Source organism: Psammomys obesus, unplaced genomic scaffold, assembly GCF_907164565.1.
Source record: "Psammomys obesus unplaced genomic scaffold, mPsaObe1.curated_primary_1811, whole genome shotgun sequence".
Lineage (NCBI taxonomy): Eukaryota > Metazoa > Chordata > Mammalia > Rodentia > Muridae > Psammomys > Psammomys obesus.
In genome coordinates this window covers 4,390,462-4,398,719 of record NW_026585691.1, presented here as the reverse complement: position 1 = coordinate 4,398,719, position 8,258 = coordinate 4,390,462, and the positions used below count along the sequence as shown (strand labels likewise).

Sequence of the window (8,258 nt, the reverse complement as noted above, 5' to 3'; positions counted from 1 at the left end):
CACACACACACACACACACACACACACACACACACACACACACACACCAATTATAAGCTTCACCCTGAGATTGTCCTACCAACATTTCTAATCACCTTATTTCTCATTGCAAAAAAAAAAAAAAAAAAAAAAAACAACATGTATAATGCTCAAGTTTGCATGAAACAGAAAAAAATTAATACAACCTCATAAGGGGGCTGCCTTAAAAGAATACTTAAGAAGTACATAAGAAGCCTAGTACATAAGAAGCCCTGAGTTCAATTTCCAGCACTGGATAAAACTCAGGGTGATGGGGCACGTTTATAATCCAGCATTTGGGCCGGGGAGGCAGGAGGATCAGAAGTTCATGATCATCCTCAGCTACATGAGGCCCTCTCCAGAACACCAAAAATAATGACAAATGGATAAAATATGAATAAACATTAAATATTGTCATATAGATGATTATGTAAATTATTATAGGTATATGGGCAAAATGATACACTAAAGATTTCAATGTCCTAATCCCCATGGCCTATAGTTTCTTGACGAGTGTAGCTAAGGTCAGTGGCTGTGCTGTGAGTGAGATTTTCTTCATAGTCTCTGGCATTTGAACCCTTGATCCCCAGCTGGTGGTGCTGTTTTGGTAGGTTTAGGAGGTGCGGTCTCATGGCAGAAAGTATGTCGCTGGAAGCCAGCTTTTGAGGTGTTGCAAGACTTCCACCATTTGCAGTTTGCTCTCTGCCTCCTGCTGTCCATTTAAGAAGTGACCCTTAGCTTGACGGTCTAGTTGCCATGCTTGCCTGGTGCCACACGTCTGCACCATGATGGTGACAGGCTCTTATCCTTCTGGAACCATAAACCTAAATAAACCTTTCCACATATAAGTCGCCTTGGTCATGATGTTTCTTCAATGATGGAAAAGCAACTAATACGGTGGCTTTGTGGTGATGTTTGCAGTGATTGCTTTGATTTTGCTTTTTGGAGCTAGGGTCTTGCTTTATAGCCCCAGAGAGCCTCAAAGTCCTGCTGGGATGGCAGGTGTGCGCCAACACCACACAAATCTTGCCACTGGCTTTGAAGATGGAGGAAGGAGACAGTGAGTCAAGTAATGTGGCAAGCCTTCACATGCAGAGAACAAGAGAGTGAACCTCCAGAAAGAAACGGCTCTCCCAGCTCCTCAGCTTTGGCCCAGTAACATCTGGATCAAACTTCAAAAGTACAGAGCTTTACTGTACTTTTAAACAGGGTTTCTCTGTGTAGCCTTGGCTGTCCTGGACTCCCTTTGTAGACCAGGCTGGCCTCAAACTCACAAATAGTACGTTTATATTGTTTTAAACTACAGTACCTAGAACTGTATTAATACAGTTAATTAACTGGAATTAATACAGACCTGGGGACCGATCTTTTTTTTTTTTTCTTCAAGCTTTTATTTAAGTGCACTGTGAGAATGATTTTAAATTTTGTTAAAAGCTGTCACATCCATGGACTGCACGTAATCCTCAAAGACAAAAACTGCTCTCCCAGCATGTCCTATTCCAACCTTATCATCTTCAACTACACACTGGATTTGAAGCTTTTTAATTCCCTATCCCACTGGAACCAATTTAGAAGAGCCCCACACCAAGCCATCTGTTTGAATGCTTCTGACACATTCCTCTAATTTTTGTCATGTCTGTCTCCTCATCCCAAGGTTTCACATCTAATAAGATGAAAGACTTTGCAACAACTGCAGCCTTTTTAGCTTTCTTTGATTCATACTGTGCAAGACGTTTGTCTGATGGCCTCTTTGCTTCTCCTCTTTGCTCCTTGTCATCAAATCCACAGAGATCAATGTCATCATCTTTAGCATCCGCAGCTCCATTTCCTTTTGTGTCTTTCACACTGGCAGAACCATACTTGCCCAAAGATTTCTTCACTCCCGGCAGGCTGGCTATTTCCTTAAGACTTGATGTGATTATACCAATGCAGGGCATTATACAGGCCAGTAGGTGGCAGGCCGGAGACTGCTTCAAATACTGCCACATCTATGACATCTTGTGATGGCACATACCCCTCAATGTAGCTCTAGTCCGCCCAGTACCTGGAGGGTGGTGGGAGTTTTCAGGTCTCCAAAACCCATGACGTATCCAGCAGAGTAAAAGAGCACCAGCAGCCAGTGGCCAGCGCTGGGGAAAAAAGGCTGGGAACCAGTCTTAACTTTCACTGCCCCACCCACCCACCCAACAACATATAGAGAACATTCTCACAGACAAGGTTTTGGCTAGATCAGGACTGTGGGACCTCTGAGATGGCTCAGTGGGTATAGGTGCTTGCCACCAAAATGGGAAGCCGAGTTTGATCCAGGGAACTTATGCAGTGGATTGAGAGACCCACTGCCCACAAGCTGTCCTCTGACCCCAGCAAACATGCATGGAGTGCTGGCATACATAATAAACAACTAAACAAATAAACGGGTTAAAGAAATGTTTTTAATTTCAGACTATAAGGTAAGAGAAAGAATTAGAGTTCTCTAAAAGGATAGAACTGAGAGAGAAATGGCGTAAGCAGAAGAGGAGGAGGAAGAGAAAAGAAGATGAAGGAAGAAGAGAAGGAAGGGGAAGAGAGAGGAGAACGAAGGAGAGGGAGAGGATTTTGTGCTGGGTAATCCTGCAATGCCCATCTGCATGCTAGTGAACCAGAGAACCAAGCGGCTTACCACTTGGGAGCCTTCATGCTCCCAATCTGAAAACTAAAAGTCTAGAAGTTCTACAGGGCGTGGTGGCATACACCTTTATGCCAGCGCTGGAGGCAGAGACAGGCAGATCTCTGTGAGTTCCAAGCCAGTTTGATCTACACAGAGAGTCCAGGACGGCCAAGGTTATTACACAGAGAAAACCTGTCTCAAAAAAAAAAAAAAAAAAAAAAAAAAAAGGTTGGAAGTTCCCTGAGAGTTCTGGGTATTAGTCTAACTTAAAATCTAGAGTGTGGCTCACAGCCAGTCTTGCTCTGGTTGCTCTTTTCCGGGCTGGAACCTGTCCGAAGGTGCCGTTAAGGGCAGAACCCATACCCGAACCCCAGGGAGCCCCCACAGACACGCAGGTGCCCTGTCTTAATCCAGTCGGTTGACAACGTCAGCCCTGTTCCTGGGCTCCCAGAGTGTGGCAGGCCCGAGGCTCTTCCTGTTCTGTGCTTGAAAGGGACAAGAGGGTGTTCCATGCGGATAGGGCTTAGCCACGCAGGTTCTGCCACTCAGCCGACCCGAAGCGTTCCCTCACTTCGTGAACTTTCTGGCAATGACACTCTAGGCCGATTTCCAAGATCTTCAGAGCCAGAACCTGAATTTATCGTTTTTCGGTGATGTGTGTAAACACCCCTGTGTAAGAAGCGCTAACCTAGACCTGCTGTGTTCTTCGCTCTGTGTGAGGCAGGGGTGTAACTTAGGGCCCCACACACGCTGAACACACGCTCTGGGCTGCACCGCCAGCTCCACACAGCCGCTTCCGGGAGTCCTTTCTAACCTTTTCAGTGGGAGTGTCAGATTCTTGCTACTCCAGGGTCAAGAATATATCTCTTGGTTGGAGCAAGGAATTGCCCATCTGCCCCTGCAAGGGGCATCTGCTCCTCATGCCAGCGAGTCTTGCCCTCCTCTGCCATAGGGTACTCGGTATTAACTGAACTTTAGAAGCATCAAAGCAGCAGCACAGGTCAATTAAGAGGCCTACTCAATAAGAGGAACCCACGTGACAGTCCTAAAACACCTCTCCAGGTGACTTCTCTGTGCAGCTAGGGTTGAGAGCCACGTCTGTGGGTTTTCAGGACAGCTTAGGATTTTCACAAAGCAAAGCCCAGAAAGAACTAGGGGCTTCCACTGTACACACACACACACACACACACACACACACACACAGAGAGAGAGAGAGAGAGAGAGAGAGAGAGAGAGAGAGAGAGAGAGAACAAACAGGCCCTCATCGGAGACAAGAACCTTGATGTTGGCCATGCCAACCTCAAAAACAGTGAGTAGCTCTTTTCACCTTATATATCTATCCCCACGTGTGGGGTATGGCTGTAATCCCAGCATTTGGGAAGCAGGGGCAAAATTACTGAGAGGATTCCAGGCCAGCCTGGGATACAAAGTAAGACCAAGTCTCAACAGAAAAACAAATTTAATCTTAGTAGCCAGATGAGGTCTCCCGGAATCTGTCCTGCCAACCTTCGAGGGTCAGGTCTCTGGCCCTCTCCTCAACCCCCCAACCCCCCATATTGCTGCCTTTCAAACCTTTTCTTTGTCTGCCCAGGTCACCAGGGAAGAAATCCAGCTACTTATTTTGAGCCATACCAAGGTAGCCACTCAAAGCCTATGGCAAACCTGCAGCCCATAGTAGAGATGTTTTATGGCAGCATAAGTGAACTCTGACTGCCGACATGAATCTCTTCTTTAAAACCACTGCTGTCCCGTGCAGGCTTTCATCTCTATGAGCCTGCACTGAACGTTCCCCGTGTCTGTATTCACTCTCTTAAAAGTTCACATGCTTCTCAAAGGTGAGGATTTGTTCTCTCCTCAGACGCCAGCAAGAAGGTGTGCCCACTGCGTCCCAGGACCGACTTGATGGTTGGTTTTTGTGGACTAGCCATGTGGTTCATCGAGAATCCTAGTTACAACTTTTCTGGTTCTTTCCTGATGACTGCCATTTATTATTTCTCCCTCAATTTTGTGAGCAGAAAAAAAAACAAAAAAACAACCCAAAGACTATTGAATTCTGGGTAGGCTTCAGTTAACTCATTTCTATAATCAGGAGAATAATCTGTGCTAATTTTGGGAATAATGAGACATTACAGTAAACGTGGCTTCTCTTGGGGAGTGTGCACAAGCAGAAAAAAATGAAATTCTTTCTGTTTTCCCCTTAGCTAGAAGCGTACCAAAACGCTGTCGTTAAAGAGCTCAAAGTATTAAGAAAAATGGTGCTTTCGTTATTTACAGTGAAAAACGTACTCAGCTATTAATGGAATGCCTGCAATACACAGAGCAGCAGATAATGTAAACCTCTCTCCTGGGAGCACAGACAGTTAAGACATTTAACGGAAAGCTACTTACCTCTCAAGGTGTTTTCTTGACTCTAAAATGAAAATCGTGTGTGTGTGTGTGTGTGTGTGTGTGTGTGTGTGTGTGTGTGGTGTGTGTGTGGTGTGTGTGTGTGTGTGTGTGTGTGCCTGTACAGGTCTGCATAGGCGTGCATGTGTGTATAAGCCAGAGGTCAGCCTCTGCATAAGTCCCTTGGGAGCCGTCCATCTAGTTTTTTGAGCAGTGTCCTTTTACTGTGCTTGGTTGGGCTGCCTGGCTGAGAGCACTGAGGGATGCTCCTGTCTCCCCAGCACTGGGGTGCAAGCCTGCACACCACGCTGGCTTTGTGTGTGGGTGCTTGGGGTCAAATTCAGGTTCTTGTGAGTGACCGGGACTTTACCCACTATCAGCTCAGCCCCCTAAAATGAAAATACTTTCACAGAGTGTCTCATAAGATGAAACAGTGCGCGGTACGACTGCATGGTAAGTGCCAACTACAATTCATTGTGCTCGTTGACTTTTTTTTTTTTTTTTTTTTTTGAGACATTGTCTCTCTCTCTCTAGCCTTAGTGTCCTAGAACTCACTCTGTAGGTCAGGCTGGCCTGGAACTCACAGAGCCTCCTGAGTGCTGGGATTGAAGGCATGAGCCACCATGCCTGGCATGCTTGTTGACAATTAAAAAAAAAAATTATTTGGGGGAACTGGTAAGATGGCTCAACAGGTGAAAACACCCGTGAGGAAAACCTGACAAACGGAGTTTAAGGTGGAAGGAGGGAAACAGCTCTGCAAGGCTGTCCTCTGACCTCCGCCTGCACAATAGGGTAAGCATGCACAAACACATACAACAACAGCAATAACAAATGAACAGGAGTTTAAAATTTAAAAATCACTTTGAGCTGGGCCTCCCTCCTGGTGGTGTAGGCCCAGACTCTCAGGAACTTGGGAGACTAGGGCATAAGAATTGTAAGCTCAAGACTCCTGGGCTACAGAGTGAATTCATGCCCAGCCTGAGTGACCGGAGATCCTATCTCATAACAAAATGCCTGCTGCTTTTCCAGGGCTTCCTATGCTATACTTTGTGGCACACTGCTGTTGTGCTTGAAACCTAGGTTCGATCCCAGTACCAAAGGAGGAAGGCGTGATTTAGGTCTCTACATCTTCTACAGCTGATGAGCTCCCTCATGAGGACCAAAAATGCAATGTCTTTTCACTGTCTCTGCCTTAAGGAACGTTGGGAATATTTTCCATTTATGCGAAGAACTTTTGAGAGTTCAAAAGAAAAGTTTGTTCTTTCAAGTTCCAGTAGGTGGCGCAAAGAGCTAGCTGCCGCATAGGTGTTGGCTAGGAGAGAGGTAGGACATTTTTGCTTCAGGGGGCCTTCGCCCTGTCCACACAGGTGTTCTTCCTGGTCTGAGAGGATGACTCTACACATACCTATGTGAATGATTTCCTTAAGACACAGTCAGTAGCTACCATGGGTTTTTCTAAAGAAAGCTATAATAAGGTGTGTTAAAAAAAATTGATCAGGAGTCTAATTTTGCCCCCACTATTTGCTCCTAAATATCCCATTTAACTGAATTAAAATTATTTAAATTCCAAATTCCTCTTACACAAAGATGTCTCTACATGAAGCACAGGGTCTAGATGTGTCAAATTATGGAAACGTCCGGTTCAAGCCTTCAGTAGAGGCCTGTTATGAATGAGGCCTGCTGAGCCTTCTTTGTATAGTGTATAGTCTCAAGCATTTGGCAAATGAGTTTGTGGCAATCAAGGTATATGTGTGCTGGTCTGTAGTCTGCTAGTTTCTGTTGTGTAAATATTCCCACCATGCTGATACGGAACTTCCAAAGGCCAAAAGAGGGCACCAGACCCCCTGGAGGAAGAATTACAGATGATTGAGTGCTACCTGACAAGGTGCTGTGCTGGGTACCAAACTCTGGTGCTCTTAGCTGACAAGGCCATCCCTCCAGGCCCAGAGCAGGATAATTCATGGGGTGGCCCGCGTCTGCTGCACTACTGTAGTAGGGTTCTTCAGAACCTTTAGCTAGACACAGGACTTGCCTTTGAATCCAGGACAGGGCCATACCTACAGATCAAAGTCAGAGTTCCTGAACCCGAGGTTGATCAGTTGTTGGAGAAGCTGAGAGGACTTGGATGATCCTGTTGCACTTTGTTTTTTTGTTTGTTTCTGAAACATACATGACCAGAGGTACAGATCACCCTGTAGAAAATTCCAGGCTAGACAAAACCCTGGGTATAGCATCATAAGGCTACCGACCTCCCTACTTGACAAGAGAATGTACCAGGAAATGACTAGATGAAGAGAGAGCACTGTTCCAGGAAAAGCCATGAATTTGTTGCCTCTAATCTTGCCAGCAGGTATTAACCCTCTGCCTGTCTCTAAACAGGCCAGCGTGATGAAACATCAGGTAGGCATCAAACATCAGGTAGGCATCAAATGGCTTGGCCCCTCTCCTAGCCCTGGCTCTTTGAGTTTCAAGTAAAAGAGATCTCTTACCCTTGTCTGAGCTGAAATGAACTGAGTTCTGGTCATGTGCCAGGGCCGAGTCCCATGGGAGGAGGAACAAAGTCCTGGAGGCCACTGGGAATGGAGATGGCTATACGCTTGCTAGCTCCTTTTCCCTCTCAGGGTAACCTAGTTTCTCATCTCTTCTCCCGGACCTTCTTTGGTCTCTTCTCTCCATAGCCCACTTTCCCTCACTTCCCTGTATACATGTTGGAGAAGGCCTCACCTGCTCCTTTTTATGTGCTGTCCTATTTCTGAGGCCAACTCTGACTGACCAGAGCTCTCTGTCCCAATTCCAAATGTGCTAGAGAGAGAAGCATTGTCTCAGTGTGGGTCTAGAGTGTCTGCCCCAGCCACAGATGGCTGGGGCAGTAGGAACACTTGAGGTAATCGTAGCCCCTGAGGAGCAGCTTGGGGAAAGGAGGCATAGACCAAATGGAGCCCTACAAGGTACTGCTTCCTCCTAACCATTGTCACTGCTGCCTGAGGCACAGAAGTCCTCTCCAGGTTGTCTCATTGCTGCTCTGCCTTTTCCACGAAACACAGAACATTAACGAATTATGGCTTATTTTATTTATTCATTCATTTATTTTGAGAGAGTGTCTCACTGTGCAGCTTTGGCTGTCTTGAAACTTGTGAAGACGAGGCTGGCCTCAAACTCATAGAGATCCACCTGCTCAGTCTCCAAGTACTGGGGTTAAAGGCCTGTG

General features: G+C 46.1%; 1 pseudogene; it reads right to left on the bottom strand.

Moving 5' to 3' along the window:
- Positions 1–1,435: 1,435 nt before the first annotated feature.
- On the bottom strand, positions 1,436–2,101 carry LOC129670317 (elongation factor 1-beta-like; annotated as a pseudogene).
- Between the last annotated feature and the right edge of the window lie 6,157 nt (positions 2,102–8,258).